Genomic DNA, 9885 nt, shown 5'->3' with positions numbered 1-9885 from the left:
TCAACAAAAAAGAATGAATCATAGGCTGGGGTTATGTTTCAGGGGTGGAGCACTTGCCTCGAATGTGTGAGGAACTGGATTCAATCTTTAGCACCATAAAAAAATAAAGGTATCCTGTCCATCTATAAGTGAAAAAAAATATTTTTAAAAAAGTGAATTGTGTTGACGAGTCAAGTCAGATGAAGACAGAATTAGCTTTGTCAATGTGGAGTCAAACCTATGGTCTTCACTGGGTTCAGGGTAAAGGTGAATATTAAAGGCCTGATTGGAATAGGTTAGAGAAATGCAAGATGAGAAATTGAAAATACAGGAAATTTTCAAGAAATTATTATATAAAGGAGTATAAATTTCAAATTCAGTGATAACTGGGGTCTTGGGGTTAAAAGTTTTCCTTTATAACTTACATTCAAACATTCAAAAATAGAATAAAACAAACTTCCATGTACATTGTACCCAACATGGAAAACTAAATAATGGCTCCCCACAGATGTCCACGTCATAATCCCCAGCACGAATTTGTTACACGGGAACAGTGATTATTATGATTAAGGAATTTGCAAAGGAGACTTCTTTTCAGGGCCTGCATTGAATCCAGGGCTAGGCAAGTGCTCTGTCACTGAGTTATATCCCCAGCTCTGAAGGAGATTATCCTGAATTGTCCCCAAGGGCTCTATGTAATCACTAGGATCCTTACAAAAGAGAAGCAACGCAGGATTACACCCCTGTAATCCCAGTTGCTCAGGAGGCTGAGGCAGGAGGGTGGAAAGTTCAAAGCCAGCCTCAGGAACTTAGCAAATCCCTATCTCAAAATATAAAAAGGGCTGGAGATGTGGCTTAGTGGTTAAGCACCCCTGGGTTTAATCCCCATTGCCAATAACAGAAAATTTTTAAAAAGAGGCAGGAGGGCCCAAGTCATAGCAGGATACGTGATGATGGAAGCAAGAGGTTGGAGCGACACAATGAAGAGGCCAAGAACCAGATCAAATAGTGGCCTCTAGATCCTGAAAAGGGCAGGGAGTGACTGCTACCCTACCGCCTCTGGACACAGGAAAATGCAAGGGACTAGGAAAGCCCGGAAAGTGGAAGGATTGAGTGCTCAGCTTCCCCAGTCACGGGCAGTTTGGAGAATTTGGCTTCTTCACAAGTCTTGCAGAGGTGCCTTGCAGACTTTTTTCTCATCTTGTAATTCTCCCCACTGTCCTTTTCATTGTTAAATTAACCATACATTTCTGGAGGGTTATAAGTAAACAAAGGTGACACCAAGTCAAAATAAATAGGACACCTCACCAGGAGGCCTTGCACCCTAGCTTGTAGTGTGGATCCAGGAGGAGCATGAAGCCCAAGCCTTGGAATAGATCTGTAGGAGAATAATCTGGCAACTTTCAGAGCTGTGTGACTCCCAGTGAGCAAAGAGCAAGGGCCTCAGCTTTTCCAGCCTTTAATATTCATCTTTCACTGCCTTTACTTTTTGAACATTGTAGTAAACCCTAAGTTGATAGTTTTTCATAATACATCAGGTGTGTACTCCTGACCATATCTGTGCCCTCTTGATCACAGAAGAGAAACTACATTCAGGAGTTCCTGGGTTGGCCTTACCTGGCTCATTTGGACATCCTATTGTTGTGATCTGAGTTTTCATAGTAGAGGCCCGCTCTACTCCTTCTTCTGCTTCCTGCTCCTGGAGACTTCTGCCCTGTATCAACTCTCAAAAACAGTTCTTCAAGCCCAGAAAAATCATCTCTAGATTGGGAATCAGGGAAACCAGGCTCTAGCCCATTTCTGCCACTTCTTGAAAAACCTCTTTGTCAACTGTGTAAAGAAGACGGTAACAAACTTGCTTGATAGAATTGTAGGAATTAAATGATATTAGTGAAAGTACTTTAAACTATAAAGTCTAGCCGGGCATGGTGGCACACACCTATAATCCCAGCTACTCTGGAGACAGGAAGACCATAAGCTTGAGGCCAACCTCAGCAACTGAGAGAGATTCTAATAAATAAATAATAAATTAAAAATAAGGGATGTAGCTCAGTGGCAGAGCACTTGCCTAGTACGCGCAAAGCCCTCAGTTCAATTGTTAGTACCAGAAAAAAAAAATCTGTAAATTCTAATCCAGACATTATCCAATTAGAACATTATCATAGCTCTTTGTTTTACAGATGGGGAGGCTGAGATTCAGAGAGGAACATATTCATTTTGATAGTTAATCTTTTGTGACAAATTGGCTTTGATATGGTGCCCAGCTATTTGATCTGAGGCCAGTCTAGATGTTGCTGTGAAAGTATTTTTATTTTTGTGGATCGGGGTGAAACGCAGGGCCTCACATATATTAGCAGGCATATATGAGCTATATTCCCAGCCCTGTGAAGGTATTTTCTATATGAGTTTACCTTTTAAATCAGTAGACTTTGAATAAAGCAGATTGTCTTTCAAAATGTATGTGCCTTCAGAGAAAAAGACCAAGATCACCCGAAGAAGAACGAATTCTGCCTCTAGACCACCTTTGAATTCAAGACCGTACCATCAACTCTTGCTGGAATTTCTATCAAGTTAGCCTGCCCCTCAGATTTCAGACTTACCAGCCCCCACATTTGCATAGGTCAATTCCTATATAAATCATCGATTACAAATACAGATATGCACACAGAGAGAGACACACTGTGGTGCTGTTTCTCTGGAGAACTCTGACTAATACAGATATCTTTTCACTTATGTGGTAAATTATTGGGAACTACTGTGGGCCCAGTTAGACTCAGAAAATGAGACAGCGTTCCTGCCCTCAAGTAGGGAACAGGCAAGTGACTTCCCGTGTACAGCTTAGTGTGACTAGTGCTGTGAATCGAGTTTGCCTTGGGACACAGCAGAATGTTCAAATGAATAACCAAGAACTGGAAGTCAGGAAATGTTTCCTAAAAGATGCATGAGTGAGTTTGAAGGATGAATATGAGGTAGCAATCACAGAAGAGAGGGGTCAGGTCTTCCAGGCTCTGTGGGGTATGGAAGAGAGTGGCAGCATTTCCACATGAGACTCTCAGGAGTTCCCGGTGGCTGGGGCCAGTGGGTGTTGGGGAGAGTTAAGTATTGAAGCCGGAATAAACAGCAGGGACCACTTTTAGGGAAGGCCTTTATCCTGAAAATCATAGGGAGTCATGAAAGGAATTCAAGCAGGGAAAAGGTATCTTTGAAGATGACTTGGAGGGGAAGTCTCCTGAAGAGCCAGGTAGGGTGTGAGGAAAGCAGAAAGATAAGAAGAGGTGACAATGGTTAGATGTAATCATTTACTCAACACATATTTGTGGAGCACCAGTTACCATTTAGTAATTCTGCTTAGTGATGGAGAGCCATAATAAACACTGCTGCTAGTGAGCTTAGTAGTAGAACTGAATGGATCTGGTATTCCCTATCAATTTATAAGTCCCTTGGGCCTGGGAGAGAGATTGGAAAGAAGCCAGGAGTGAGAATAAAATCAGGCAGGGAGGGGCTGGAGTTGTAGCTCAGTGGTAAAGTGCTTGCCTAGTGGGGGTGAGGCACTGTGTTTGATCCTTAGCACTACATAAATAAATAAATGTTAGATTCTTAAAAAAAAAAATCAGGCAGGAGAAACACTTTGGGTTAAGAATCTGGAGTCATAGGCAAAATGTTGTGGGTTGAGTTGTGAGCTCCCCCACCCCCAAATTCTGTGGAGAGGATCCACGGTCATTATCACATTCTCAAAGGGAAGAAAAGAACTCCTTCAAAATTAGAAATCATCAAGATAGAATTGGGTGAGGAATTGGCTAAGGATGGAGTGCTAGGGAAGGGCAATGTTTAAAGGGAAGCAGAGGAAGAGAGAACTGAGAAGAAATGGCTAAAGAAAGAGAAAACCAGGACAGTGCACTATTATGGAAACCCAGAGCGGAGTGTTCCAACATGGCGGGGAGCACTCTGGCTCTACCTCCTGGGCAGAGAGAGCAAAGAAGATAGACATAGGCAATTGGGCTTGAAGTTGAGAAGGTAGCTATAGAAGAACCTGTTAGAGAAGGAGGCGGTTTTAATATCAGAAAGACTGCAACATGGCACATGCTTACATGCTTCGAGGAACAAGTCCCTAGAAGGAGAATAGGCACTGACCAATAGGCTGCACCAGTCCTTGTCCTTCAGGATGGCAGTGACCATGCTGGCTTCCATGGAGCAAGACAAAGCCAAATAACAGGTAAATGAAATTTTGGTCTGAATAGGAAAAGCCAAAGACTTCAGGACTGTGCAGCTTGAAAGGCCTCAGGGGAAAAGGACTGCTGCTTTCAGAGAAAGGCCTTTTCTGGGGCAGATGGACATGATGTGTTTTCTGGATCCAGGACTAATTAATGAAAGACCAAGAAGATACAGTTGCAGAAGGAAATTTCTAAAGTAAAGGAAATCAGCAGGAGTGGCAAGTTCCTTGTTGTTAGAAGCCTGCAGAGGTTGGGTGGCTATTTGTCGGAGTTTGTACATAGTCAATATCAACGCTTAGGTGGGGTTGGATTTGGTGAACTTAAGGTCCCCTCCTGGCTTGAGAATCTCTAACCCATACCCCATTTCCCTGATCATCTCAAAGGGTTTTGTGAAATGATCAAAAAGACTATTTTACTTGGTTTTTTCCCATGCCACATAGTGCTCATGAAGTTAGACATAGAAAGGAATATTGTAGCTTACCAAAACAACACATTTAGTAAGTACTGTAGCTTTTTTTTTTTTTTTTTTTTGTATGGATTTGAAACCCAGGGGCGCTTTACTACTGAGCCACATCCCCAACCTTTTTAATTTTTTTTTTATTTTTTTATTTTGAGACAGGGTCTCACTAAATTGCTGAGGCTGGAATTCTCCTGCCTCAGCCTCCTAAGTTGCTGTTAATTATAGGCATATGCCATTGCATCTGGCTTGTTATTTGTATTCTTGATGTCTGCCATTCTAATTAGAGTAAGATGAAGTCTCTATGTAGTTTTGATTTGCATTTCCCTAATTGTTAAAGATGTTGAACATTTTTCTCATGCATTTGCTGGCAATTTGTATTTCTTTTGAGAAGTATCTGGTTCATTTGTTCATTTATTGATTGAGTTATTGATTTTTTTGATGTTAAATTTTTTGAGTTCTTTAAATATTCTGGATATTAATCCTCTGTCAGAAGAGTAGTTAGCAAAGATTTTCTCCCATTCTGTAAGTTCTATCTTCATGTTCTCATTTCTTTTGCTGTGCAGAAGCTTCTTACTTTGTTGCTATTGTGTTTATTAATTCTCAGTATTATTTCTTGAGCTTTAGGAGTCCTATTGAGGAAGTTGTGACCTGTGCCTATTTATTGGAATCCTGACTCTACATTTTATTCTAGCAGTTGCAAAGTTTCTGGTCCAATTCCTAGATCTTTGATCCTTTCTGTGTTGACTCTGTGAAAGGTGAGAGATAGAGATCTAATTTCATTCTTCTAACATACGGATATCCAGTTTTTCCAGCACAATTTGTTAAAAAAAAAAAAAAAAAAAAGTCTCCTTTTCTCCAACATATATTTTTGGTGTCTTTGTCACTGTCACAGATCAGATGATTGTAGATGTGTGTGTGTTTGTCTGTGTCTTCTATTCTGCACCATAGGTCTATGTGTCTATTTTCATGCTAGTACCATGCTGTTTTTGCTTACTATACCTCTGTAGCATAATTTGAAGTCAGGTATTGTGATGCCTTTAGCATTACTTTTTTGGTATAGAATGGCTTTGGATATTCTGGGTCTTTTATTCCTTGAAATGAATTTTTGAACATTTTTTTCTGGTTTTGTGAAGAATGTGCGGTATTTTGATGGAGATTGCATTAAATCTGTGTATTGCCATTTTAACAATATTAATTCTGCCTATCCATGAACATGGGAAGTCTTTCCACCTTTTGAGGTCTTCTTCATTTCTTTATTCAGTATTCTATAATCTTGATTATAAAGGTCTTTCACTTCCTTGATTAGATTTATTTCTAGGTATTTTATTTTTAAAAGACTGTTGTGAATTACTTTCCTTATTTCTTCTTCAGCAAATTCATTATTGCTGTATAGGAAAGTATTGATTTTTGTATGTTGATTTTGTATCCTGCCCACCAAATAAAATTTTAAATTAAAGCCTTAAAGTATCAAACTGTTCCAAGAAAATTAACTGTAGTCCTAGAATGAAGCATAATAATATTTATTAGAAATAAAAATATTCAGCACCAGACATTAAAATTCACATCTGGAATCCAATAAAAATTATTTGATATGATCTAGAAATATACTCTCAATTTATGATCAATTGATTTTTACAAAGGTGCCAAGATGATGGAATGGGAAAAAATAGTATTTTCAGCAAATGGTACTGGACAACTTTATATCCACACATAAAAGAATAAAATTGGATCCTTTTCTCATACAATATGCAGATTTTAACCCAAAATGATCATTCACTTAAATGTAAGAATTCAAACTACAAAACTCTTAGAAGAAAACAGGCAGAAATCTTCATGACCTTGAGTTAAAATTTTCTTAGGTATGACACCAAAAGCATGACTGACCAAAAATTAACTAATTAATTAATTAAAATTTACCTAAACTAAAATCTGTTATTTATGCTTCAATGGATACCATCAATAAAATAAAAGGCAACCCACAGAATGAGAGAAAATATTGCAAATCATATCTGATAAGGGTCTAATACCCACAGAACATGAAGAATTCCGACAAATCAAAAAAACAAATACCTAAAAAAAATAGGCAAAGTGTTTCAGTAGACATTTCTCCAAACAAGATAAATGACCAATAAACATATGAAATTATGTCTAACATCACTAGCCATCAGTGAAATGTAAATCAAAACCACAGTGAGATGTTACTTTCTACCCACAAGTAGGGCTACCATCAAAGTGAAGATAATAGCAAGTGTTGGTGGAGATTTTAAAAGCTGGAACCTTCAGACACTATTAGTTGGGATATAAAACAATACCATTGCTTGGGAAAATAGTCTGGTAGTTCCTCAGAAGGCTAAACATAGTTACTATATGACATAGCAATTCTGTTCCTTGAGAAATTAAAATGTATATCCAAAACAAAAATGTCCCCCAAAATGTTTATAACAACATTACTCATAACATCCCCATGGTAGAAATTGCCCAAATGTCCATCAATGAACTAATAAACAAAAATGTTGTATGGTGTAATATTATCCAGCAATGAAAAGGAATGAAGGACTGATATAAGCTACAGCAAGGATAAACCTTGAAAACATTATGTAAGTAAAAGGAGCTAGTCACAAACATAAATTGTATGCTTCCATTTATATTAAATATCCAGAATATGTAATTGTTATGGTTTAGATATGAGGTATCCAAAAGCTCATGAATGAGATAATACAAGAATTTTCAGAGGTAAATGATTAGATTAAGAGGTTTAGGGCTGGGGATGTGGCTCAAGCAGTAGCGTGCTCACCTGGCATGCGCAGGGCACTGGGTTCGATCCTCAGCATCACATACCAATAAAATAAAGATGTTGTATTCACTGAAAACTAAAAATAAATTTAAAAAAAAGAAGTATAACCTAATCAGTGGTTTAATCCACAGACATGGATTAACTGAGTGGTAACTGTAGGAAAATAGGGGGTGGTTGGAGGAGATAGGTCAATAGCAGTATGCCTTTGGGGATTATATTTTGTCTCTGGTGAGTGATGCTCTCTCTGCTTTCTGATTGCCATGTCTTGAGCTGCTTTTTATCCTCCTCAATCTTCTGCCATGATATTCTGCCTCATCTTGGGCTCTGAGATGGAGTCAGCCATCTATGGCCATCTATGAACCTCTGAAACCATGATCTCCAAAATAAACTTTTTTTTCCCCCTAAGTTCTTGTTGGGCCTTTTGATCTTAGTGATGAAAAAACTGATTCAAACAGAAATTGGTAGAAAGACTAGGGTCATTGTTGTTTCTAATATAACCATGTGGTTCAGAAGCCTTTGGAGCTGGTTTGTGGGGGAGGAATTCTCAAAAGTTTAGAGATGCAAGCTAGAAAAGCTTTAGAACTTTGTAAGGGAAGCTAATGTGGGAGTCTAGTGGTAGCTCAGGAGACAAAAATGCTAAATGGACTATGGACAGTAAAGACTGGGTTCATGGGATTTCAGAGGGGAAGGAGGATTCTTTGGGATATTGGACTAGAGGCCATTCATGTTATGCTCTGGCAAAAAAGTCATCTACATTTTGCCCATGTCCTGAGATTTTCTGTGAGAATGAATTTAAAGGTGATGGATTTCTTAATCTTGTGAAAGAAATTTCTATGCAACATAGAATTCAGATGGTGGCATGGATGGATGTTGCTGGTGACGTTTAGTCAAGTTTATTGTGATAATCAGGAGCAGAAAGCAAAGAAGAAAGATTTGAAAAACTTTAAATTTGGCCAGAAAAGTAAGAGTAAAACTGAGGTTAAGAAAGTTATGGTTGTTAAAGACATTGCAGCCACTAACAGGATGCTGAATACTTTACTCAGAGACAATAGGAAAGATGATTTGAGGGCATCTCAGAAAATGGCAAGACCACACCCATTTCAGGTCAAGGGTGTAAAGGAAAAAATTCCTGCTGGGCAAGGTGGTGCATGCTGTAATCCCAGCTGCTCAGGGGGCTGCGACAGGAGAATCACAAGTTCAAAACCAGCCTCATCAATGGCAAGGTGCTAAGCAACTCAGTGAGACCCTGTTTCTAAATAAAATACAAAATAGGGCTGGGGATGTGGCTTAGTGGCCGAGTGCCCCTCAGTTCAGTCCCCAGAACCCCCCCCACAAAAAAAAATTCCTTTGAGAAGAAACCAGTGGTACACTCTGCTTGCACAGCAGGCCTAGGAAGTTGTTTCACTAAGGAAATCAACCCAGACATTCAAAGGCTGCTGCAGCCATGATCCCAAGAGTCTTGGCTACTGCTCAATATGGTGGCAAACCTTTCGGTTAACTACATGATGCTGGGTCCACAGGAATGCAGAATGCTAGAGTTAGGGGGTCATGGAGACTTCCACTGAGATTTGAAAGGAAGGCCTGGGAGGCCAGGCAGAGTACATGAGGGTCAGAATCCCCATAGGCTGCCCCTGAAAGGTGTTCATGAAGATTTGATCCTCAGCACCATATAATAAGAGTCCAGGGCTGGGGATGTGGCTCAGTAGTAGAGTGCTTGCCTAACATGTGGTCCTGGGTTTGATCCCCAGCACCACAAAAATATAAACCAAGAGGCCATGGGGGGCTACATCCAGCAAGATCATAGGAATAGAGCTACACAAGGCCTTTGGAGAGAACATCAGGATACCATGTGCCCCAGATGCTGGATATGGTGCTACAAGACTTATTAGCCTAGCTAGATTTTGGTCTTGCTTTGGTCCCATCCCTTCTTTTTATGCCCGTATTTTTCCCTTGTGGAATGGAAATATTTACTATGTGCCTTTATATATTGGATATCTGTGACTTGCTTTGGATCTTTATAGGAGCTCACCTGAGAGTTTGTCTTGAGTCTTAGAGGAGACTTGGACTTAAACTTTTGGACAATATTTGAACTATGGGGACTCTTGGAAATGGTCTAAATGTATTTTGCATTGTGAGATGGGCATGAGCTTCTGGGGACCAGGGGTTGAATGTTATGGTTTAGATATGAGGTATCCCCGCAAAGCTCATACATAACATCATGCAAGAATTTTCAGAGTTGAAATGACCCGGTAATAAAAACCTTAACCTAATCAGTAGATAACTAATCAGTATAACTCCATCAATATGGATTACTGGGTAGTAACTATATGTAAGTAGGGTGTGGCTAGAGGAGGTATGACACTGGGCCTAAGGGCTTTATATTTTGACCCTGGTGAGTGGAGCTCTCGCTGCTTCCTGATTTCAATGTCCTGAGCCGCTTT

Source organism: Callospermophilus lateralis, chromosome 7 (genome assembly GCF_048772815.1).
Source record: "Callospermophilus lateralis isolate mCalLat2 chromosome 7, mCalLat2.hap1, whole genome shotgun sequence".
Classification (NCBI taxonomy): Eukaryota; Metazoa; Chordata; class Mammalia; order Rodentia; family Sciuridae; genus Callospermophilus; species Callospermophilus lateralis.
Note: the sequence above shows the minus strand (reverse complement) of the source record.